The sequence below is a fragment of the Schistocerca piceifrons genome, chromosome 1 (assembly GCF_021461385.2).
Source record: "Schistocerca piceifrons isolate TAMUIC-IGC-003096 chromosome 1, iqSchPice1.1, whole genome shotgun sequence".
Lineage (NCBI taxonomy): Eukaryota > Metazoa > Arthropoda > Insecta > Orthoptera > Acrididae > Schistocerca > Schistocerca piceifrons.
This window is the reverse complement of record NC_060138.1, coordinates 342,803,757-342,830,775: the sequence shown is the minus strand read 5'-3', so window position 1 is coordinate 342,830,775 and position 27,019 is coordinate 342,803,757.

The following is a 27,019-nucleotide window of genomic DNA, read 5'->3' as shown; positions in this document are numbered from 1 at the left end:
ATCCTCCATCCCCGGATCGCCTCAAAGAAGCTCAACGCATCAAGGCAAAGATTTTATCCTTGACCAGATGCTGTCCAGAGGGAGCCGTTGTACGAGCCCGCAGCCAAGACAGGATTAATGGTGAAGAACCTTCTATGCATCATATTGTTCAAAATGTTCGTCGACACCGACAGGCTTTAATGACAACTTTAGACTTACCTGATGGACGACGGCTGACTTCGCAAGCTGCCATTGCGGATGCATTCACAACGCACTATAGACTTTTCTATCAAGAAGTACCTGCCGGTGCAGAGGCCATTGCTGGGGTTGCCCATGAGACACTTGGTACTCTAAACGCAGCAGCTGCAACCCTCCTGACTGCTGAAGTGACCACCGACGACGTCCAAGGCGCTGTGGCCAAGGGGTCTCTGAATCGATCTCCCGGCCCGGATGGTTTACCACTCGAATTTTACAGAACCTTCCAAGATTTGATGATGCCACGATGGAGGGACATGTACTGGGAACTTTTGTCCGGCGCGGCGAACCCGCCACCAATGTTCATGGAAGGCTTACTTGTACCAGTCCCGAAACCCGCAGGAGGAACACGACTCGACAGTTATCGGCCGATCACGTTACTCAATTCGGACTTCAAGATTTTCACACGCCTTCTAGCAGTGCGACTCCAACATGTCTTACGGGACATTGTTTCCCACGAACAAACATCCTTAGGCGGCGATCGTAATATACAGACGGCCCTCAGTGAATATCGAGACGTGATCGCTGTGGCAACACACTCGCGACTGCCAGGCGCTTTAATCTCCATCGACTTCAAACAAGCGTTTGACCGCGTCAATCATGCATTCCTCGACGCAGTGATGGACCGAATGGCAATTCCCCCGACGTTCACGCAAGTGATTATGCGGCTCCTTCGTGGAGCAACGTCCAGACTTCTCGTCAACGGCAGACTTACAGAACCCATACGGATTGAACGCTCAGTACGGCAGGGTTGCCCTTTGTCGACGGTACTTTATGCCATTGCGATGGAACCACTCATTTGCGGATTACGGCGACGTTTGACAGGTATTCCACTCCGGGATCATATGTTCCGCTGCCGAGCTTCCGCGGACGACTTGGCCCTCGTCGTACGTTCAGCGGCCGACGTACAAGCTGCGATGCAGTGGATTACCCGTTACAGTGCAGGGGCAGGGAGCGCTATGAACGTGGCAAAATCATGCGCCATGAAGATCGGCCGCGGCCTTCCCGCAGACAGCGTAGTTCCATTTCAACTGGTGGACACCATTCGTTGTCTCGGATTGGTGTACACGCGAGACATTCGCCGCACCTCGGCGATCAATTTTCGGGCGCTGCTGCAACGCATCCGGGCCAACATACAAAATCACATACTGTTGTTGTTGTTGTGGTCTTCAGTCCTGAGACTGGTTTGATGCAGCTCTCCATGCTACTCTATCCTGTGCAAGCTTCTTCATCTCCCAGTACCTACTGCAACCTACATCCTTCTGAATCTGCTTAGTGTATTCATCTCTTGGTCTCCCCCTACGATTTTTACCCTCCACGCTGCCCTCCAATACTAAATTGGTGATCCCTTGATGCCTCAGAACATGTCCTACCAACCGATCCCTTCTTCTGGTCAAGTTGTGCCACAAACTTCTCTTCTCCCCAATCCTATTCAATACTTCCTCATTAGTTATGTGATCTACCCATCTAATCTTCAGCATTATTCTGTAGCACCACATTTCGAAAGCTTCTATTCTCTTCTTTTCCAAACTATTTATCGTCCATGTTTCACTTCCATACATGGCTACACTCCATACGAATACTTTCAGAAATGACTTCCTGACACTTAAATCAATACTGCATGTTAACAAATTTCTCTTCTTCAGAAACGCTTTCCTTGCCATTGCCAGCCTACATTTTATATCCTCTCTACTTCGACCATCATCAGTTATTTTGCTCCCCAAATAGCAAAACTCCTTTACTACTTCAAGTGCCTCATTTCCTAATCTAATTCCCTCTGCATCACCCGACTTAATTAGACTACATTCCATTATCCTCGTTTTGCTTTTGTTGATGTTCATCTTATATCCTCCTTTCAAGACACTGTCCATTCCATTCAACTGCTCTTCCAAGTCCTTTGCTGTCTCTGACAGAATTACAATGTCATCGGCGAACCTCAAAGTTTTTATTTCTTCTCCATGAATTTTAATACCTACTCCGAATTTTTCTTTTGTTTCCTTTACTGCTTGCTCAATATACAGATTGAACAACATCGGGGACAGGCTACAACCCTGTCTTACTCCCTTCCCAACCACTGCTTCCCTTTCATGTCCCTCGACTCTTATAACTGCCATCTGGTTTCTGTACAAATTGTAAATAGCCTTTCGCTCCCTGTATTTTACCCCTGCCACCTTTAGAATTTGAAAGAGAGTATTCCAGTCAACATTGTCAAAAGCTTTCTCTAAGTCTACAAATGCTAGAAACGTAGGTTTGCCTTTCCTTAATCTTTCTTCTAAGATAAGTCGTAAGGTCAGTATTGCCTCACGTGTTCCAGTGTTTCTACGGAATCCAAACTGATCTTCCCCGAGGTTGGCTTCTACTAGTTTTTCCATTCGTCTGTAAAGAATTCGTGTTAGTATTTTGCAGCTGTGACTTATTAAGCTGATAGTTCGGTAATTTTCACATCTGTCAACACCTGCTTTCTTTGGGATTGGAATTATTATATTCTTCTTTAAGTCTGAGGGTATTTCGCCTGTTTCATACATCTTGCTCACCAGATGGTAGAGTTTTGTCAGGACTGGCTCTCCCACGGCCGTCAGTAGTTCCAATGGAATATTGTCTACTCCGGGGGCCTTGTTTCGACTCAGGTCTTTCAGTGCTCTGTCAAACTCTTCACGCAGTATCGTATCTCCCATTTCATCTTCATCTACATCCTCTTCCATTTCCATAATATTGTCCTCAAGTACATCGCCCTTGTATAGACCCTCTATATACTCCTTCCACCTTTCTGCTTTCCCTTCTTTGCTTAGAACTGGGTTTCCATCTGAGCTCTTGATATTCATACAAGTCGTTCTCTTATCTCCAAAGATCTCTTTAATTTTCCTGTAGGCGGTATCTATCTTACCCCTAGTGAGATAGGCCTCTACATCCTTACATTTGTCCTCTAGCCATCCCTGCTTAGCCATTTTGCACTTCCTGTCGATCTCATTTTTGAGACGTTTGTATTCCTTTTTGCCTGTTTCACTTACTGCATTTTTATATTTTCTCCTTTCATCAATTAAATTCAATATTTCTTCTGTTACCCAAGGATTTCTACTAGCCGTCGTCTTTTTACCTACTTGATCCTCTGCTGCCTTCACTACTTCATCCCTCAAAGCTACCCATTCTTCCTCTACTGTATTTATTTCCCCCATTCCTGTCAATTGCTCCCTTATGCTCTCCCTGAATCTCTGTACAACCTCTGGTTCTTTTAGTTTATCCAGGTCCCATCTCCTTAAATTCCCACCTTTTTGCAGTTTCTTCAGTTTTAATCTACAGGTCATAACCAATAGATTGTGGTCAGAGTCCACATCTGCCCCTGGAAATGTCTTACAATTTAAAACCTGGTTCCTAAATCTCTGTCTTACCATTATATAATCTATCTGATACCTTTTAGTATCTCCAGGGTTCTTCCATGTATACAACCTTCTTTCATGATTCTTAAACCAAGTGTTAGTTATGATTATGTTGTGCTCTGTGCAAAATTCTACCAGGCGGCTTCCTCTTTCATTTCTGTCCCCCAATCCATATTCACCGACTATGTTTCCTTCTCTCCCTTTTCCTACACTCGAATTCCAGTCACCCATGACTATTAAATTTTCGTCTCCCTTCACAATCTGAATAATTTCTTTTATTTCATCATACATTTCTTCAATTTCTTCGTCATCTGCAGAGCTAGTTGGCATATAAACTTGTACTACTGTAGTAGGTGTGGGCTTCGTATCTATCTTGGCCACAATAATGCGTTCACTATGCTGTTTGTAGTAGCTTACCCGCATTCCTATTTTCCTATTCATTATTAAACCTACACCTGCATTACCCCTATTTGATTTTGTGTTTATAACCCTGTAGTCACCTGACCAGAAGTCTTGTTCCTTCTGCCACCGAACTTCACTAATTCCCACTATATCTAACTTCAACCTATCCATTTCCCTTTTTAAATTTTCTAACCTACCTGCCCGATTAAGGGATCTGACATTCCACGCTCCGATCCGTAGAACGCCAGTTTTCTTTCTCCTGATAACAACATCCTCTTGAGTAGTCCCCGCCCGGAGATCCGAATGGGGGACTATTTTACCTCCGGAATATTTTACCCAAGAGGACGCCATCATCATGTAATCATACAGTAAAGCTGCATGCCCTCGGGAAAAATTACGGCTGTAGTTTCCCCTTGCTTTCAGCCGTTCGCAGTACCAGCACAGCAAGGCCGTTTTGGTTATTGTTACAAGGCCAGATCAGTCAATCATCCAGACTGTTGCCCCTGCAACTACTGGAAAGGCTGCTGCCCCTCTTCAGGAACCACACGTTTGTCTGACCTCTCAACAGATACCCCTCCGTTGTGGTTGCACCTACGGTACGGCTATCTGTATCGCTGAGGCACGCAAGCCTCCCCACCAACGGCAAGGTCCATGGTTCATGGGGGGGGAATCACATACTACGCCCGCTGAATATGTGCCAGAGAGTCACCTTCGTCAATACCCATCTGGCAGCTCGGATACCCCATATAGCGCAGATTCTGCCCATCACTGCGACAATGGCGGCCAGGTTACAGGCGGCATTCGGCTATTACATTTGTTCTGGACACATCTTCAAAGTCCAGTATGAAGCTCTCACCTTACCGAAGCGGGATGGTGGCCTCGATCTGGTTAATGTGAGAGCCAGGACAACGGCACTTTACACCAATACTATGCTCCGGTTATGGAAAAGCCAAAATGCTAGTTTTACTGGAATGTTGACCACCGAGCTCGCACCTGTTTCGAGACGCCCACCGACGTCTTTGGCACACATCCCACCTTCGATGTCACATATCGGCCGTTTCTTTTTGGAGTACAGCTACATATGCACCGAGCTCCCCAGGACCAGGAAGACGACCACCCGCGACATCTACCGCCTTCTCCGAAAGCCTCCACCCCGCAACCCCGTCGAAACACGTCACCCCCAGGTTTCATGGCCTACAGTTTGGAAAACGATCCACCAACCATATCACACCACTGACACCACCTCTATGTGGTACCTTCTCGTCAACGGCAAGTATACTACAAGACAGAAACTGCATCGCATCGCACTGGCGGACTCACCCCTGTGCCTCAAGTGCAATGTCGAAGATACAGATTTACATCGTTTTGAATGTGGGCCAGCAGCAGCTGTCTGGACCCTCGTACAGAAGATTGTGGCTTTCTACCTCCGAGTACCACCACATCACGTTTCTCCTACCATGATGATCCATCCCGACACGACCTACTTTCCATCGGCTAAGTGGCACGCCATCACATGGATCAGTGGCATGGCTGTCAACTACCTCTTCCGGGACGACATCGTCGATCCGGCGGACTTTTGGACACGCCTCCAAGTACATCACCACACCCTTCGCCGGCATCGACACTATCGGGCCACTTTCGCGAACATTTTCACCAACCCACCTCAAAGCTGGAATCTCAACGAACCGTGCCAGCCAAGGCTGGACAATCCCACGTTCCCCTTCAATGGTCAATGATAGAATGCATTTTGTTCTGCTGGCGCGCCAAAGTGGAGCATGGCGTGGAAAGTATTCCTATTTTATTTCAGTTCTCTTTTCTCCTCCTCTTCTAAGTTTTTTTTTCTCCTTACACATGTTTATCCTTTTCACACATAGCTCTCTATCTGCACTCTATTTGTTTTCTATCTCTTGCGCTCCCAAAAAAAAAAAATATGCTGCTGATGGTGAGAAGACTGTATACTCATTTATGTTAACAAAACACATACAACTACAAAAGAAGGCCGTTGCGGAAATATAGCTAACTTTTATGTTTTACGTTTTCACAGGATATTGTGTTATTTATGAAGAACGTTGTCTTTTATTTTCATACCCAACAAGAGGTTTTTATTTGTTTTCTTAAAAAAACAATTAGTAGAGCACTTATACAAAAATAATAAAAAAAATCACCGCAACACAGCGCTGTTGTCGCCCCTTCTGACAGCTCATTCACTAATATAAAAAAATAAAAAAAAGGCGCTTCAGTCTGGAACCGCGTGACCAAAAAAAAAAAAAAAAAGTTGGTAGAGCACTTGCCCACGAAAGGCAAAGGTCCCGAGTTCGAGTCTCGATCGGTGCACTTTACACACACACACAAAAAAAAAAAAAAAAAGAAAAAAGGATCAGAGAGCTGGTTGGCCTCTGTAATAAAAAAACTGAGTGGAAGGATCAACAAACGAACTTCAGCGGATGTAATGTGACGTCCGCAACGACCAAGGATAATGATCAACAACGAACAAAATGCAAAAAAAAGAAAAGAAAAGTAAAGAAAAGACGGACAGAGCGTCTGCCATGTAGGCAGGAGATCCCGGGTTCGAGTCCCGGTCAAGGTACACATTTTCAACTGTCCCCGTTGACTTATATCAACGCCTGTACGCAGTTAATGGTATTCATTTCATTGTAGTCGACAGTTCCTACCGAGGAAGCAAAATTTTATAATTTCTATCCCCGTACTTGAATTTTTTTTCTTTTTTAGCTGAGATCCTTTTTCAATGAGTGAGACAGCTTTGGCAAGACAGTTATGGCTATAACTTTCGTAGTGTTGCTTGCATCACACAAAATAATTGTAAGTGGGCGCGACTTATTAAGGAGTGCTGTGTAAGGCAACTGACGTTTGATCGATAGTGTTGTTGCTGCAAAAGCAAACCCAGTACCGCGTGGGTTAACACGTAAACCAGGTTTGCTTTAGCTTGTATACAGCTACAAGGCTGTTCAATTAAGGATGTTGGAAAGCGATACCAACTAACTTCGAGGGACTGTAGAGGGCGTCTGGATGTACAAATTGAGAGTAGCGATCCTTGGGCCGAAACCTCATCCATCGACGCTGCAGAACATCCCAGTTATAGAGATCGACGCCTGTTCTTGGTCACTCTTTAACGGCACACGTGAGTTAGTACGCTAACGGACCATAAACAGAATTTTTCGCAATAGGTGTGACAGCGTCCAGGACCTTGCATGGCAAAGAACGCGTCTATGCTAGTTTTAAAAACACTGCTTGCCGTCCGTCATCTTATAAGCAAAATTTACTGTCGAAGTAATGGTCCAGCATAAGGTTTTGACCCACTATAACTTGTAACCTCTGTAGCGTCACAGGATGAGGTTTTCCTAATTTTTGCCTCAAGACCCCCTGCACAGGTCTTGTAAGTTTATCGGTACGTTTTCATTACATCCTGAGTGTCTCGATGTTTATTTATTTTTTGTTATATCTCTTGATTGTTACCTAGCATCAAGAACAATCGGTACAACTGTCTCGTATAAATGTGTATAAAGAAGAAAAAAATACATTAATTACAGAACGACTTAAATTCTAGGAATAAAAACTGAATATCACACAAAGGCGTCAAATTAATCTAATTATGGTGTCCTCAGTTTCTGCCGGCGCATACAAGGATCAAGTATCGCACGGGAATGCAGCCTGGTGACGTCGTCGACAACCGCCGATATTTCGATAGGTGACCACTCTGTCATTCTCATGGAAAAACTGCAGCAAATAAGAGTTGTGGAAGGGAATTTAAAACCTTAGTTTGCAGAGTAATTCCCGAAAGATAACACACACACACACACACACATAATGTAAACAGTCAGAGGTTATCGATACAGAGAATTACTGAACAACGGATGAGGTGACCCTAATTCTATCTCTCTGTTTTTTGACACGGGAGAAAGCAGGATTCCATGCAGAATATAAGCAAAAACATTCATTTATATTTATAGGGTTACATGATAATTTAACTTGAGTTGCTTCCTTAATAACATTATCCCAATAGCTGGAAGTGCATCCCAGAATCTCCGTGTTATTATATTCTAATTCTAAAAGAAAACTATCGTTTGGTCAAGGCATCAGCCCGCAGTAACTTGTTTTTACCGAAACATGATCTCATGTTCTGGTTCTTCGTGACAAAAACTGCTGATTAACTGCTGAACTGCATGTTTAAGCTTGCAAACAATGTCTATGGTTTTAAATACACTATCGCTTACGAAAATTGCAACATCCAGGAGGAATGGTTTGAATCATTCCAAAATAGGAGGATGTGTAGAACAGAGGAGCCGTAAGAAATGGTTAATAATGTAAAAAGATGTGATGCACGTAGGTACAACAGCGCCCTCTTTCTTGTGGTCAGACACACTAGTGCGAGCCACGCTCAGCAGTTGCAGAAGCTCAAACGAAGTGGAAACGCGCAAGAAAGTAACAGTATGCCTCTTTAAGTCAAAGGCTGCAATGTGAAGATGTGAGTGAGCTTGAATGGGGAGTGATGATTGGTCTCTGGGTAATGGGCGGCTGAACAGGGCACGCTGCCATGACGGCTTGTCTATACCAGTGGACAGGAGAGAGTAGTACACAGCGTCGAGCAAGTACTGAGCCATATCATGGAGCGGAATGAGCGCCATCGTGTCCTCATGACAATAAGCAACAGAGCAACAGACCACACTACTGGCGTGACGTTGGAGCACTGTAACGGGTGTGGACTTCGCTGTGTCGACGGTCCTTCTGCTTAGGGCTGGACTTGTGACACGAGTGCCATTGCATTGGCTTCCACTGACCACAAACAACCAGCGTCTAAGACTACAACGAGTAAATGATCGCCGTCACTGGTTTGCTGAGTGGTTAAATGGAGGTCGAGTCTTGCTAAAACTTGTTCCGCAGTGATGATGATGTACACGCCAGATGCCACCGTGGTGTACGCAGCCGGGCAGACTGGGTAGTTCAACAGAGCAGCGAACTAAAACCAAGTGTCACAATTTGGCCACACTGGCTATAATATACTTACTATGTTTCGAGGGCATTGCGAACAGCAACCGTTACAGCAGGGAAGTCTTAGAGGCCGATGCACTGCCCCTCCTGGAGGTAGCTCCACATGCCATAATGCCAATAGTGTCAGTGTCGTCGTAACTGCCGTCTGCTTCACGTCTGCTGTGCAGCGAACTACGTTAATTTGAGTATTAACTGTATTTTTTTTTGACTTGTCACTTCCTCTTCCGTGTGTTTTTGCTTTTAGGAAGCTTTAATTGTCGAGTGCTAGTAATAGTGTTCCATATATTTCGTGTTTGTTTTGAATACAGTCAGAGAGAGTCCCTTTACTCAGCCGTAGTGCCAGTAGTGCTAGTGTTTGTTTTCAATACAGTCCAGAGACAGGTAGTGATATTTTCACTGTTTTCTACAAGAAGTGTCTAGTAATCACAGTTTAGTCAACTATCAGCCGCCTTTAGTGAATTAGCAGTCAAGTTCAAAGTTGATTAACTCTCTACAGTAAATTGATTTCTTAGGATGGATAGGATGTGTGACTGCTGTGTACGGACGCAGGAGGAGCTGGCCACTGTTCGCGAACAGCTGAACGTGTTGATGGCCGTGGTCAGCCGTATTCAGGCTGCTGCCTCGGAGCGTAGCGGCAGTGGGGAGTCTGCTGCGTCGCTTGGTACACCCCAGGTGTTACATGCTTCACCCACTGTCCCTGCTGTCGAGACATCTTCGCGGGTACCGGGCGCGGTTGGGCCACCCTCTCCCCAAGGGGAGAAGCGGGTTCAGCGGCGTTCGCGGCGCACGAGGCGGAGGGTCAATGTGGAGGCTGGCCATGTGGCATCGTCCGCTCTGCCTGTGAGTGGACATGTGGCCGTTCCTTCAGCAAGGTCCGAGCAGGCACACGGGGGGAAAGGGTTTATTAGTGATTGGGAGCTCCAACGTTAGGCGGGTGATGAAGTCCCTTAGCGAAATAGCGGAAAGGTCGGGGAAGAAGGCCAGTGTTCACTCTGTCTGCATGCCGGGGATCTCATCCGAGATGTGGAGGAGGCCCTGCCGGCGGCGATAGAGAGCACTGGGTGCACCCGACTGCAAATTGTTGCTCAAGTCGGCGCCAATGACTCCTGCCGTCTGGGTTCAGAGATGATCCTCAGTTCGTACAGACGGTTGGCGGAGTTGGTGAAGACGGAAAGCCTCGCTCGCGGGGTGGAATCTGAGCTAACTATTTGTAGTATCGTTCCCAGAACCGATCGCGGTCCTCTGGTTTGGAGCCGAGTAGAAGGCTTAAACCAGAGGCTCAGACGATTCTGCGGAGATCTGGGGTACAACTTCTCGACCTCCGCTATCGGGTGGAGAAATATAGGGTCCCCCTGAATAGGTCAGGCGTGCACTACACGCAGGAAGCGGCTACAAGGGTAGCGGAGTACGTGTGGAGTGCACATGTGGGATTTTTAGGTTAGGGAATTCCCTCCCTAGGCCCGACAAAACGCCTCCTGAGACGCGGCAAGGTAGGAGTAGGCAAAATGCAACAGGGAATAACAATATTAATGTGCTAATAGTAAACTGCAGGAGCGTCTATAGAAAGGTCCCAGAACTGCTCTCATTAATAAACGGTCACAATCCCCACATAGTGCTAGGGATAGAAAGTTGGCTGAAACCAGATGTAAACAGAAATGTAATTCTAAACTCAGATTGGAATGTATACCGTACAGACAGGCTGGACAGTGAAGGGGGAGGCGTGTTTATAGCCATAAGATGTGCAATAGTATCGAAGGAAATTGACGGAGATCCGGAATGTGAAATAGTTTGGGTGAAGGTCACGGTTAAAGAAGGCTCAGACATGGTAATTGGATGTCTTTATAGGCCCTCTGGCTCAGCAGCTGTTGTGGCTGAGCACCTGACGGATAATTTGGAAAAGATTTAGAGTAGATTTCCCCACCAAGTTATAGTATAGTTCTGGGTGGAGATTTTAATTTGCCAGACATAGACTGGGAGACTCAAACGTTCATAACGGGTGGCAGGGACAAAGAATCCAGTGAATTTTTTTAAAGTACTTTATCTGAAAACTACCTTGAGCAGTTAAACAGAGAAATGACTCGTGGCGATAACATATTAGACCATCTGGTGACAAACAGACCCGAACTATTTGAAACAGTTAACGCAGTACAGGGAATCAGTGATCATAAAGGCGTAACTGCATCGATGATTTCTGCCGTAAATAGAAATATTAAAAAAGGTAGGAAGATTTTTCTGTTTAGCAGAAGTGACAAAAAGCGAATTTCAGAGTACCTGACGGCTCAACACAAAAGTTTTGCTTTAAAAACAGATAGTGATGAGGATCAGTGGACAAAGTTCAAAACCATCGTACAATATGCGTTAGATGAGTATGTGCCAAGCAAGATCGTAAGAGATGGAAAAGAGCCACCGTGGTACAACAACCGTGTTAGAAAACTGCTGCGGAAGCAAAGGGAACTTCACAGCAAACATAAACATAGCCAAAGCATTGCAGACAAACAAAAATTACGCGAGGCGAAATGTAGTGTGAGGAGGGCTATGCGAGAGGTGTTCAATGAATTCGAAAGTAAAGTTCTCTGTACTGACTTGGCAGAAAATCCTAAGAAATTTTGGTCTTATGGCAAAGCGGTAGGTGAATCAAAACAAAATGTCCAGACACCCTGTGACCAAAATGGTACTGAAACAGAGGATAGCAGACTAAAGGCCGAAATACTAAATGTCTTTTTCCAAAGCTGTTTCACAGAGGAAGACTGTACTGTAGTTCCTTCTCTAGATTGTCACACAGATGACAAAATGGTAGATATCGTAATAGACGACAGAGGGATAGAGAAACAATCAAAATCGCTCAAAAGAGGAAAGGCCGCTGGACCTGACGGGATACCAGTTCGATTTTACACAGAGTACGCGAAGGAACTTGCGCCCCTTCTTGCAGCGGTGTACTGTAGGTCTCTAGAAGAGCGTAGCGTTCCAAAGGATTGGAAAATGGCACAGGTCATCCCCGTTTTCAAGAAGGGACGTCGAACAGATGTGCAGAAATATAGACCTATATCTCTAACGTCGATCAGTTGTAGAATTTTGGAACACGTATTATGTTCGGGTATAATGACTTTTCTGGAAACTAGAAATCTGCTCTCTAGGAATCAGCATGGGTTTCGAAAAAACGATCGTGTGAAACCCAGCTCGCGCTATTCGTCCACGAGACTCAGAGGACCGTAGACACGGGTTCCCAGGTAGATGCCGTGTTTCTTGACTTCCGCAAGGCGTTCGATACAGTTCCCAACAGTCGTTTAATGAACAAAGTAGAGTATATGGACTATCAGACCAATTGTGTGAATGGATTGAAGAGTTCCTAGATAACAGAACGTAGCATGTCATCTCAATGGAGAGAAGTCTTCCGAAGAAAGAGTGATTTCAGGTGTGCCACAGGGGAGTGTCGTAGGACCGTTGCTATTCACAATATACATAAATGACCTTGTGAATGACATCGGAAGTCCACTGAGGCTTTTTGCGGATGATGCTGTGGTATATCGGGAGGTTGTAACAATGGAAAATTGTACTGAAATGCAGGAGGATCTGCAGCGAATTGACGCATGGTGCAGAGAATGGCAATTGAATCTCAGTGTAGACAAGTGTAATGTGCTGCGAATACATAGAAAGAAAGATCCAATATCATTTAGCTACAATATAGCAGGTCAGCAACTGGAAGCAGTTAATTCCATAAATTATCTGGGAGTACACATCAGGAGTGATTTAAAATGGAATGATCATATAAATTTGATCGTCGGTAAATCAGATGCCAGACTGAGATTCATTGGAAGAATCCTAAGGAAATGCAATCCGAAAACAAAGGAAGTAGGTTACAGTACGCTTGTTCGCCCACTTCTTGAATACAGCTCAGCAGTGTGGGATCCGTGCCAGATAGGGTTGATAGAAGAGATAGAGAAGATCCAACGGAGAGCAGCGCGCTTCGTTACAGGATCATTTAGTAATCGCGAAAACGTTACGGAGATGCTGGATAAATTCCAGTGGAAGACTCTGCGGGAGAGACGCTCAGTAGCTCGGTACGGGCTTTTGTTGAAGTTTCGGGAACATACCTTCACCGACGAGTGAAGCAGTATATTGCTCCCTCCCTCTCGCGAAGAGACCATGGGGATAAAATCAGAGAGATTAGAGCCCTCACAGAGGCATACCAGCAATCCTTCTTTCCACGAACAATACGAGACTGGAATAGAAGGGAGAACCGATAGAGGTACTCAAGGTGCCCTCCGCCACACACCGTCAGGTGGCTTGCGGAGTATGGATGTAGATGTAGATGTAGATGTAGATGTCCGCAGCTCGTGGTCTCGCGGTCGCGTTCTCGCTTCCCGAGAACGGGGTCCCGGGTTCAATTGCCGGCGGGGTCAGGGATTTTCACCTGCCTTGAGATGACTGAGTGTTTGTGTTGTCCTCATCATTTCATCCTCATTCATGAAAGTGGCTAGATTGGACTGAGTAAAGGTTGGGAATTCGTACGGGCGCTGATAACTGCGCAGTTGGGCGCCCCACAAGCCAAACATCATTATCACATGCCTTGAATACACAGTATTAATGTTCCAGAATAATACTGTGGAACTTTAATACTGTGAATTCAAGTTATTAATATGTTTGTGTTTCTCCAAGAACCGATGGAATATTCCGTAAGTACAAGCCGTTTTCGAAGAACGACGGGTGCCGCAGCTACCCTGGACCGCACGTACATCTGAATGCCGCCCATCGAACACATCTGGGATGTGACCTGTCGGCAACTTATTCGTTCTGATCCTCGTACAACCACTGTCAGTGCTTTGCGCTTGTGCCTACAAACCGCTTGAAAGTGTATACTGAAGGAGTAGAGCCAGACCATCTTTGATTCCGCAGCGTTTAGAGGCTCTGACTGCCGCACGTGGCAGCTTCACACTGTACACAGCCAAAGTGCAAGTATAGTTCTGTAATTTTCATCACTTTTGTATTGGCAAGTTCCTAATGTGTGGAACAGATTTCATTATAGTCACATGATTCCTTCTGCGCGCTGCAATTTTCGCAATCAATAGGGTATTTAATTCTTGTTGCTCCCTTTGCACGGTATTTAGGTCGTTCCAAAATACCATCAATGCTCATCATCCTATGCTAGGATCTTCTTGATACCATCTCACTTATGTTAGCTGTACCTTCTTGTGGCTGGATGTTGCCTATCCAAATGCCATTCCAATTAATGTTATGATCCTTTAGAGATACTCTGGTACCTCATATAACACCCTGTCCTTAAGTATATTTTAACATACGTGCTGAACATGAATAAAACCAACAAACTGCAGAGACGGGTTCCTGACTGTTAATGGAGGAAAAAAATCCTAATAATATGTCTCCGAAAATGGACGGTGTGCGTGCAACGTTAACAAATCGTCCCAGAACACAGTACGGAGCTGCATCGCGTCCAAGTCACAACATATGTTTAAAGTGACCTCCATAGGATTGTAGGTGATATAGTAACGGTTGTCATTGAGGATACACATAATCGTACTTTGGCTTACATCATGTTCGCCGCCCACTTGCCTGGAGTTTGCCCTACAGTTCGTCTCAGTGTCATGTAGAAACTGGTCCTCGAAGTCTGTTGTATACACTACTGGCCATTAAAATTGCTACACCAAGAGGAAATGCAGATGATAAACGGGTATTCATTGGACAAATATACACTCCTGGAAACTGATATAAGAACACCGTGAATTCATTGTCCCAGGAAGGGGAAACTTTATTGACACATTCCTGGGGTCAGATACATCACATGATCACACTGACAGAACCACAGGCACATAGACACAGGCAACCGAGCATGCACAATGTCGGCACTAGTACAGTGTATATCCACCTTTCGCAGCAATGCAGGCTGCTATTCTCCCATGGAGACGATCGTAGAGATGCTGGATGTAGTCCTGTGGAACGGCTTGCCATGCCATTTCCACCTGGCGCCTCAGTTGGACCAGCGTTCGTGCTGGACGTGCAGACCGCGTGAGACGACGCTTCATCCAGTCCCAAACATGCTCAATGGGGGACAGATCCGGAGATCTTGCTGGCCAGGGTAGTTAACCTACACCTTCTAGAGCACGTTGGGTGGCACGGGATACATGCGGACGTGCATTGTCCTGTTGGAACAGCAAGTTCCCTTGCCGGTCTAGGAATGGTAGAACGATGGGTTCGATGACGGTTTGGATGTATCGTGCACTATTCAGTGTCCCCTCGACGATCACCAGTGGTGTACGGCCAGTGTAGGAGATCGCTCCCCACACCATGATGCCGGGTGTTGGCCCTGTGTGCCTCGGTCGTATGCAGTCCTGATTGTGGCGCTCACCTGCACGGCGCCAAACACGCATACGACCATCATTGGCACCAAAGCAGAAGCGACTCTCATCGCTGAAGACGACACGTCTCCATTCGTCCCTCCATTCACGCCTGTCGCGACACCACTGGAGGCGGGCTGCACGATGTTGGGGCGTGAGCGGAAGACGGCCTAACGGTGTGCGGGACCGTAGCCCAGCTTCATGGAGACGGTTGCGAATGGTCCTCGCCGATACCCCAGGAGCAACAGTGTCCCTAATTTGCTGGGAAGTGGCGGTGCGGTCCCCTACGGCACTGCGTATGATCCTACGGTCTTGGCGTGCATCCGTGCGCCGCTGCGGTCCGGTCCCAGGTCGACGGGCACGTGCACCTTCCGCCGACCACTGGCGACAACATCGATGTACTGTGGAGACCTCACGCCCCACGTGTTGAGCAATTCGGCGGTACGTCCACCCGGCCTCCCGCATGCCCACTATACGCTCTCGCTCAAAGTCCGTCAACTGCACATACGGTTCACGTCCACGCTGTCGCGGCGTGCTACCAGTGTTAAAGACTGCGATGGAGCTCCGTATGCCACGGCAAACTGGCTGACACTGACGGCGGCGGTGCACAAATGCTGCGCAGCTAGCGCCATTCGACGGCCAACACCGCGGTTCCTGGTGTGTCCGCTGTGCCGTGCGTGTGATCATTGCTTGTACAGCCCTCTCGCAGTGTCCGGAGCAAGTATGGTGGGTCTGACACACCGGTGTCAATGTGTTCTTTTTTCCATTTCCAGGAGTGTATTATACTAGAACTGACATGTGATTACATTTTCACGAAATTTGGGTGCATAGATCCTTAGAAATCAGTACCCAGAACAACCACCTCTGGCCATAATAACGGCCTTGATACGCCTGCGCATTGAGTCAAACAGAGCTTGGATGGCGTATACAGGTACAGCTGCCCATGCAGTTTCAACACGATACCACAGTTCATCAGCAGTAGTGACTGGCGTATTGTGACGAGCCAGTTGCTCGGCCACCATTGACCAGACGTTTTCAATTGGCGAGAGATGCATTATCCTGGTGAAATGCAGGGTTTCGCAGGGATCGAATGAAGGGTAGAGCCACGGGTCGTAACACATCTGAAATGTAACGTCCACTGCTCAAAGTGCCGTCAGTGCGAACAAGAGGTGACCGAGACGTGGAACCAATGGCATCCCATACCATCACGCCGGGTGACACGCCAGTATGGCGATGACGAATGCATGCTTCCAATGTGCGTTCACCGCGATGTCGCCAAACACGGATGCGACCATCACGATGCTGTAAACAGAACCCGGATTCATCCGAAAAAATGACGTTTTGCCATTCGTGCACCGAGGTTCGTCGTAGAGTACACCATCGCAGGCGCTCCTATCCGTGATGCAGCGTCAAGGGTAACCGCAGCCACGGTCTCCGAGCTGATAGAGCAAGCTGCTGTAAACGTCGTCGAACTGTTCGTGCAGATGGTTGTTGGCTTGCAAACGTCCCCATCTGTTGACTCAGGATCGAGAGGTGGCTGCACGATCCGTTACAGCCGTGCGGATAAGAGGCCTGTCATCTCGACTGCTAGTGATACGAGGCCGCTGGGATCCAGCACGGCATTCCGTATTACCGTCCTGAACCCACCGATTCCATATTCTGCTAACAGTCATTGGATCTCGACCAACGCGATCAGCAATGTCGCGATACGATAAACCGCAATCGCGATAGGCTACAATCCGATCTTTATCAAAGTCGGAAACGTGAGGGTACGCAAATCTCCTCCTTACACGAGGCATCACAACAACGTTTCACCAGGCAACGCCGGTCAGCTGCCATCGGTTGGAAACTTTCCTCATGTCAGCACGTTGTAGTTGTCGCCACCGGCGCCAACCTTGTGTGAATGCTCTGAAAATCTAATCATTTGCATATCACAGCATCTTCTCCCTGTCGGTTAAATTTCACGTCTGCAGCAAGTCATCTTCGTGGTGTAGCAATTTTAATGGCCAGTAGTGTATGTATGTAGGTTACACTGTATGACAAAGTGCTCAGGAGTTCCTATCAATAGTGCACAAAGAACCAAGGATCGAAACAGACTGTGGATGTGCAGCTCCAGTTCCGCTGCCCTGGTGGCCGCGTTGCCGTCATCACTTCCGGTGGTCGGCCCTGTCCTCTGCTCTCGCCTCGCCTGCAGACGGCCTGTCCGACACGTGGGTTGTGCAACGCTGCAGCCTCCAGCCGGCCGCGACCTCCGCCTCCAGGTGCCTGCTGCCCAGCTGGAGCAGCGGCGGCTCCATTCACTGCTCCAGCTCCAGGCGGGGCTTAGTCATGCCGGATCTGCTTATCTCCAGCGGCGACCCTTCTGGAATGCTGGCCAGAACTGAGGCGAGCTCCGACACCATATGACGTGGTACGCTGGAAAATGTCATTTTGTACCTTAAATGCCAGGCATAGCTAGTACAGCCGCACTTTGCAGTTCACCACAGCGTAAATTCAACGAAAGTCTTCATGATCGTGAAAGACATGAATAACACTCTCAAACGACGCAGGCATGGAAGCCATAGTTATGGAATAATACATTCAGTTTCGGTACTTCATTACTTTTCTCATTACCCATTTATGTATTATTCCACAAGACAACTAGTTCCAGTAAATTTTTACAGGGACTGTCATCAATTGCTTTGACGCGTTACACCTCCACATAGTGATTTTCTATAAGTTCACGTGTATTTAAAACAATACAGATGTTAATGAACTTCGTTTTGCTGAATTACGTGAGATAAAAAACATACATGCTCCCAAATCAGTAATCATATACAGATAACGTATATATTACTAGATTATGCCCTTGCTTCGCCCCCGCTTGTGAGTAATTACTTCAAAATTAATATTATAAACATAAAATTAATGTATTAATGAGCCGTTTCTTTTTCTGGCCAATTCCAACATAGACAGTTTGTCGTGTTGACTGTTAATAGATTTCCTTGATTTAGTTCACAAATTGGAACACCTTCTAAACTTTTCACGCTAATTAAGCCTTGTAAACCATGGTCTTTTCTGAATGTACTTTTGACGAAAAAACGATTCAGGTACCAGGAGTCCAAGATTTTTGTTAATCATGCCTCTTGTTTTCTTGTGGTGGAATTCCATGGTAACTTTCATCCCCTAACACATATTTCTTTATATCTAACCGAGAAGTGAAATAGCTTTTTTTTAATATAACGAAATATTTTCTTTAAAATTTTCGTCCCCGCTTCCACTCTTTTGGGTGCTGAATTGTCAGAAACAGTAAGACACGCATTTTTCTTACTTGTAACAGAGATCCCAAATACAAATTTTCACACATATTTGCTTCCAGAAGGCCTTCATGAATAATTTCATTAAATTTTTTATATCCTATTTCACTCCCTTAGGGAGGCTGAATTTCTAAAAATACTGAAAGACTTATTTTTTACTTCTAACTGAGAAAATATCAAATTTCATAGATGTCGTTTTAAAATGAGTTAATAGTTTTTTATTATGATTTATTTTTAAAAAAGTTTTCATCTGTAATTTTACCCCTTAGTTGTTGAATTTCAAAAAATGCTGAAACACTATTTTTTTTATTTCTGACTGAGAAACCAAATGCCAATTTTCGTAGTTCTAACTTCAGAATTGTCTTAACGGCGACATTTTTTCAAAAAGACTATTGTCGCCTATTTCATCCTTTGAGGAGTGAAATTTCGAATAAGCCGTTCTCAAGCGAAGCCTACGTTGTAAGACCAACACCCTCCCCAAATTTCTAGTTTCTGTCCTTAACGTTTTGGTAAACGTAATGATGAGTCAGTGAATCATGGATTACATTTAGAAAAACCGCTAAATACGTATTTTTTTAGAAATTCTGGAAACATCCCCCAGGCTGTGGCTAAGCCACGTCTCCGCAATGTCCTTTCTTTCAGGAGTGCTAGTTCTGCAAGGTTCGCAGGAGAGCTTCTGTAAACTTTGGAAGGTAGGAGACGAGATACTGGCAGAAATGAAGCTGTCAGACCGGGCGTGAGTCGTGCTTCGGTAGCCCAGATGGTAGAGCACTTGCCCGCGAAAGGCAAAGGTCCCGAGTTCGAGTCTCGGTCGGGCACACAGTTTTAATCTGCCAGGAAGTTTCACGTATTTTTTTATTTCTAATCGAGAAGACATATTCGTATTTTAATAGACTAGCTTTAAAATGCTTCCATTACGAATTATTTTCATAAACATTTCATCCCTTATTTCACCTCAATAGAAGTTTAATTTCCAAGTATAATGAAATATGTGTTCTTTTGTTTCTAGCCGAGAAGTCAAATACCAATTTTCATAGATTAGTTTTAAAAATACTTTAGTTGTTCTTCAATAATAATTTTTTTAAAAAAAAAACTTTCACCCGCTATTCCCCCCCCCCCCCTCCCCATAAGGCTTAAATTTCCAAAAATGCTCAAAAATGTATTTCTTTACTTCTGAGCAAAAACCTAAATACCAATATTTGCAGACCTAACTTCAAAATTGTCTTAAGTGCATTTCTCGGAAAAACTTTCATCCCCTATTCACCCCTTTCGGAGCGAAATTTCGAAAAATCCTTTCTTGAACGAGGCCTAAAGTGTAGGATCAAAACCCTTTGCAAATTTCAAGTTTTTGTCCTTAATGATTCGGGTTGGGCGATGATGAGTCAGAGAGTGAGTAAATCAGTCTGACCCTATTTCACCCCATAGGGGTTACATTTATACATCGTGATTAGATAGTGCGTATTTTTACAAGCACGATGTTCAGCGGTAAGGTCATCGTTCAGTAACATCTGGAATACGTAGATCTTCAACTGTTCCAATGTATTTCCCCTTTTTGGGTAGCTACGTTTTTCTCTGTTCCAGAATGTTACGCATTATGTACTTCCCCTTGATTTTTTTTTTTTTACTTTGACTTTTCCTATGAACAGAACGAACGCACGATATTTACTCACTTCAATGACGTTATAATGAAGTAAAAGTAGTTCGTTGTATGTTCCATAGGTCGTACTATGTGAACCAGAACTCCACCGACAAGATTTCAGAGGCTGTGCAGGTGTATGTTCTGAGTATTTTGGTATAACACACCTGTCGTCTCCTGTGGCTCGTTACAGAGAAATTGCGTTTTGTTGATTTATTACACCATTTATCTTTGTATCTGAATTGTAATGAAAATGTCTGCACAACAGTAAAAAAGGCGACAGTATGCGTAATGTGTTTTGTTACGTAAACCAACTTGTCTATTCACTCATAGTACTTGCTGTTCACAACAGTAATGCCAACTTTAGTCTTCGCTCTCAAGCTTGAAATGATGAATGATTTCTTCTGGCATAGTTTGCTCTTCCGGGAGTGTTCGTTGTGCATTAATAGCGACACACACCAATATGGACAGGTTTACAGATGAAGGCCGATAAGCAACCGAAGGATGGGCCAGTTGACTGCAATATCAGAGCAGAAAGGTAACGTTACGCCGAGCTGTTCCCGTAGCCACAGCAACCGTGTCACAGTAGTTTTGAATCTGTTGCACATAACATTACTCTGACGTTTCTGTTGTACGTTTTGGTAACAGTTACAGGCATTTCGGTGTTGTGAAGATTCTCTTACAAAAATAAAGGTAACTGGATAACAAATTGAATTAATCTTTACCTTATCATTCCGTAACGAGCCACCGTGGACCACAGGTCCGTTGTACCCAAATACTCAGAAAATATACCTGAACAACCTCCGAAAGTTTGTCGGTGGAGTTATGGTTCACTCTTTATATATATTGGGCATTTGCAGGTTTATAATTGGCTAATTCTTACATTCTTACACTTCAATCGTGTTTCCAGCAGATGAGTAATTTTATTTAATATACAGGGTATTCGGAAATTACCGTTACAAACTTCTAGGACTTGTAGAGGTGAGTGAGTACATAATATTTTGAGCAGGAATCCATGTCCAGCAACGCATCGTTTCTGTGCTACAGTCGCTTGAAAATATGTTTGCTAGGTAGGTTTGCAACTTTGCATCAGGGTGGTCATGGTGGTGGAGGGGTTGCTTATGTCGGATTGATGTCTATCCTACTTATCTCGCCTGGTTCGAGCATCATTCATGTGTCCATGACTGGCTGGGGTGGTATGGAGTGATGGAGGTGGTACGGATGTAGTTTTGTTGGTCATTCACAACATACCATACTGTGCTGGAGCAACAGCCATTGCACGTGCAATTGCTCGTGTACTCTTTGACGGGGTTTTGTTTAACATGATGCAGTACGACCTCTTCCGGTTCGGGTGAGCAGAGTCTCCTTTGAGCAGCCTGCTGTCGGTGAAGATACTCCTTTCTCGAACCTGTTGCCTAAATGTGGCGAAAAGGGTATACGACGGAGTCTGACGCTGTGCATAACGAGGAGCTCTTCCATTAACGTGAGCTTCGCCATACGGAAGGATCAAATCGATGTGTTCTTCAAACGTTTACTCGACCATGTTGCTCTAACACTCACAGGCAAGTCAATGAGGCTCGAACCATGTCACAGACGTACACGTCAAATGACATCAGTCAAACCGACGTAAGGAACCCCCACCATTACTACCCTGTTGCAAACGTGTTTTCACACGGCTGTAGCATGGAAACAGTACGTTTCTGGACATAGGTTCCTATTCAAAATATTCCCCTGTACAAGCCCTAGAAGTTTGTAACGGGAATATCCGAGCACCATGTATTTACTATGCCTTCAAAAGACGTTTGTGTTGAAGACTGTGATATTTGTGGTCCTGGTGTTTCTGGCTCTGATGTAGCAACAATTGTGAATTAGTTTCTTCTGTGTATGCAGTTGTATTGCTATTGTCACAGCCGATTTGCAGTTCTGTCTTCAGCGATAGTTGTGTAGGTATACCAAGTCTTTCTGCAGACGATCATGCCTTCTGTCATATACTAGATTCTACAAAAAAAAGGAAAAAGGTTAATTTTCATTAAGTGTTTCTCGGTTACAAGAAAATCTTAACTAAAGAGTACTGTAATGTGATGTTTCATATCTCTCAGGCTCCTTAGGAAACCTAAAGAATGACAAATGCAGTCTCTTCTTTTTGTTATATCTCCAATTTAGCAATTTACGTACACTTTCTATTGCAAAAATCATACTACAAGTCAATATACGTAATACTATTCATATTCATTAGATATCGTGTTATAATATCTGTATTCATCGGATATTGTATTCAACAGCATAGCTTACGGTCTGCTCGGCTCACTGTTGTCGATATGTCTAAAAAAAAAATTGGATACATTATCAGGATATATATGTCTGTGCCATTTATAATGGGCGATCAAAAAGTTTCCGTTTGAGCGTATATTCAACGTAGCGTAGGCAAAGGATTAGAGTGGCAGTCGGCCGGCCGCTGTGACCGAGCGGTTCTAGGCACTTCAGTCTGGAACCGCGCGACCGCTACGGTCGCAGGTTGGAAATCCTGCCTCGGGCATGGATGTGTGTGATGTCCTTAGGTTAGTTAGGTTTAAGTAGTTCTAAGTTCTAGGGGATTGATGACCTCAGATGTTAAGTCACATAGTGCTCAGAGCCATTTTGTGGCAGTCGTGTCTTTCCGACGTGCATGCGGTAAATGCGGAATTGTTAACTATGGAGACTTTATTACCAAATGAATCCAAACAGGAGCAAATTGCTATTATTCTATCCTTGGCTGCCGATAGTTCGAAGTTAATAATGCTGTTTCAGCAATTCCCGTTACGTTATGAAGCTTTTACAGCTTGAAGTACTGCGGATATTCTATGGGTCATACTTCAGCAGGATGGTGCCCAGCCACATTTAGTGGGAAATATGTAAGCCTTTGTCAAAGAACGACGCTACCACCACCTACGCGGCCTACGGGTTTCCCTGGTGTCACCAATCCAACAAGTCTGAAATACCGTTTCTCGGCAACTTGGGTTCCCTGATTTCACAGCAACGATTGTTGTTGCTCTGTCGACTCGCACATGTATCACGTCTAGGGAGACGCCCCAGCAACATAGTAACCTATAATTAGATGATCACCCTCGTCTAGGGATACCGTCTTTGATTAGTAATCAAAACGTACTGGGTGCCGGGTTCGAAACTCACCTTCGCTTGAATTCTGAATAAAAACCATCAGCAATGGCGGCCGAAGACTTCTGGCATAAGCAGTTACCCTCGCTCTGCCAATGGCCTTTGAAATAGGGCGGACAGACATTCCGGGCACTTTTGCCCCTGGGCTGGGGAACTGCCGCGAAAAGAGGGAAGAATCAGAAACGATCAACGGCATGATGATGCAAAACGCAATGCAAACCACTGAATTACAGACACATAACGTGTATCCACAGGACAAGTGGCCTGTAATCGCAAAATTGTCATGATGATCTCTCCATTGACAAAATATTCCGGATGAGTCCTCCATTCGGATTTCCGGAAGGGAGCTGCCAAGGGGGAGGTGACTATGAGAAAAGGAATGAATAACTAATGAGAGAATAACGTTCTATGAGTCGGGGCGGGAATGTCAGAAGTTTGAACATGGTAGGTTCAAATCGCTCTGAGCACTATGGGACTTAACTTCTGAGGTCATCAGTCCCCTAGAACTTAGAACTACTTAAACCTAACTAACCTAAGGACATCACACACATCCATGCCCGAGGCGAACATGGTAGGGAAGCTAGAAATTCTGAAAAGAGAAATACTAAAGTTCAGGCTAGATGCAGTGGGCGTCGGTGAAGTGGAATGGAAAGATAAGGATTCCTGGTCAGACGAGTATAGGGTAAGATCAACAGCAGCAGAGAAGGGTATGAATGGAAAGATAGGGCGGGGGAGAAGCGGTGGGAGACACAGCGAACAGTTCAATTGTTGGGTTGTTCTCATCAGAATCGACAGCAAACCAATACCGACAACAATAGTTCAGGTATGCATGTCAAACTTGCAAGCAGAAGATGAAGAGATAGAGAAAGTGTATGAGGATACTGATGAGATAATTCAGTACATAAAGGGAGATGAAAATCTAATAGTCTTGTGGGACTGGAATGCGGTTAAAGGGGTAGGTGTTGGAGGGAGAGTTCCAGGATAATGTGGGCGTGGTAATAGAAATGAGAGAGGAGAAGGAATAATTGTGTTCTGCAATAAATTTCAGTTCATTACAGCGAATACTCTGTTCAGGAATCACAAGAGGAGGAGGTATACTTCGTAAAAGGCCTGGGTGCACGGGTAGATTACAGTTAGATGACATCATGGTCAGTCAGAGATTCGGAAATCAGATATTGGACTGCAGCGCATACCAAGGCGAAGGTATATGCTCAGATCGCAATATAGTAATGATGAAGAGTTGGCTGAAGTTGAAGAGACTAGTCAGGAAGAAGCAATTGGCAAAGAAGTGGAATATGCAAGGATTAAGGAATGAAGAGATATGTTTGAAGTTCTCTGAGGCTGTAGGTACTGCGATGACGAATAGGTCAGTGGGCAGATCAGTTGAAGGAGAACTGACATCTCTAAAAAGGGCAGTCACAGAAGTTCGGAAGAAAGACGTAGGTATAAGGGAAGGTAACTGAGAATAATTCATGGGTAACCGAAGAAATCTTTTATCTCTATGCGAATTTAACTTTCTCGACGAATCTCGATGGTGAAGTTGTCGCGGGTTATCGGCCAAGTAAAGGCGACGTACTGCTGCAACGTTTCAACATGTTTCCTACTTGTCATCTTCAGGCGAAAATGACAAGTAGGAAACTTGTTGAAGCGTTGCCACAGAACGTCACCTTGAGTCCGCTGATAACCCGAAAAGACTTCATCTTCCATCTGATCGACGAAAGAAGGAAGTGCAAAAATCTTCAGGGAAAAGCAGGAATAAAGAAATAGAAGTTCTTAGGAATGAAATAACTAGGAAGGGCAGTGAAACTAAGATGAAATGGCTACACGCCAAATGTGAAGAAACCGTAAAAGAAATTACTGTCGGACTCAGCATACAGAAAAGTCACAACAACCTTTGGTGAAATTAAAAGCAAGGGCGATAACAATACTGCTCGGAGAATTTCACTGTTAAAATGCAAAGGAGCTAGCGGATGGGTTGAAAGAGTACAATGAAGACCTCTACATGGGGGAAGACTTATGTGATGACGTGATAGAAGAAGAAACAGGAGTCGACAGGGGAGACATATAGGATCCAGAATTAGAATTAGAATTTAAAAGAACTTTTTATGATTTGAGGTCAGGTAAGGCAGTGCGGATGGTTAACATTCCATTCGAATTTCTAAAGTCATTAAGGGTAGCTGCAACAAAACAACTACTGACGTTAATGTGTAGAATCTATGAAACTGGCGATATACCATCAGACTTTCGCAAAAAATCATCCAGATAATTTCGAAGATAAAAAGAGCCGACAAGTGCGAGAATTATAGCAAAGTCAGCTTAATAGCTCATGCAGCCAAGTTGATGTCAAGAATAACATACAGAAGAGTGGGAAAAACATTGAGAATGAATGAGATGATGACCCCAGAGAGGCAATTCTGACGTTGCGGTTGATAATGGAAGCAAGAGTAAAGAAAAATGAAGACACATTCATAGGATTTGTTGAGCTGGAAAAAGCGTTCGACAATGTCAAACAGTGGAAGATGTTCGAAATTCTGAGAAAAATACGGATAATCTACAAAGAAAAACGCGTAATATATAACATGTACAAGAGTGGACAGTGGGACTGGAAGACTAAGAACGAAGTGCTCGGAGTAAAGAGGGTGTAAGACAGGGACGTAGTCTTTCGCCCTACTGCTCAACCTGTACATCGAAGAAGTAGCGACGGTAATACGAGAATAATTCAAGAATTGAATTAAAATTCAAGGTGAAAGAACATCAATGATAAAATTCGCTGATGACTTTGCTATCCTCAGTGAAAATGAGGGAGAGTTACAGGATCAGCTGAATGGAATGAACAGTCTAACGAGAACAGAATGTGGACTGAGAGCAAATCTAAGAAAGGCAAAAGTAATGATAAATAGTAGAAACGAGAACAGCGAGAAACGTAACATCACAATTGAGGATAACGAAGCGGGCGAAGTTAAAGAATTCTGCTACCTAGGCAGCAAAACAACCAAACAGTGATCGACATAAAAAACGGACTAGAACTGAAAAAAGGGCGTTTCTGACTAAGGGAAGTCTACTAGTATCAAAAATAGACCTTAATTTGAAGAAGGGATTTCTGAGAATGTACGTTTGGATACAGTGGAAAAACCGTAAAAGAAGAGAATCGAAGAATTTGAGATGTGGTGCTACAGGCGAATGTTGAGAATCAAGTGGACTGATAAGGGCCGGCCGCGGTGGCCGTGCGGTTCTAGGCGCTTCAGTCCGGAACCGCGAGACTGCTACGGTCGCAGGTTCGAATCCTGCCTCGGGCATGGATGTGTGTGATGTCCTTAGGTTAGTTAGGTTTAAGTAGTTCTAAGTTCTAGGGAACTGATGATCTCATATGTTGAGTCCCATCGTGCTCAGAGCCATTTGAACCATTTGACTGATGAGGTAAGGAATGAAGAGGTTCCCCGCAGAATCGGCGAGGAAAGGAATGCGTGGAAAAAACTGACAAGGAGAAGGGACAGGATGATAGAACATCTGTTAAGACATCAGGGTATAACCTCCAAGGTACTAGAGGGAACTGTAATGGATAAAAAC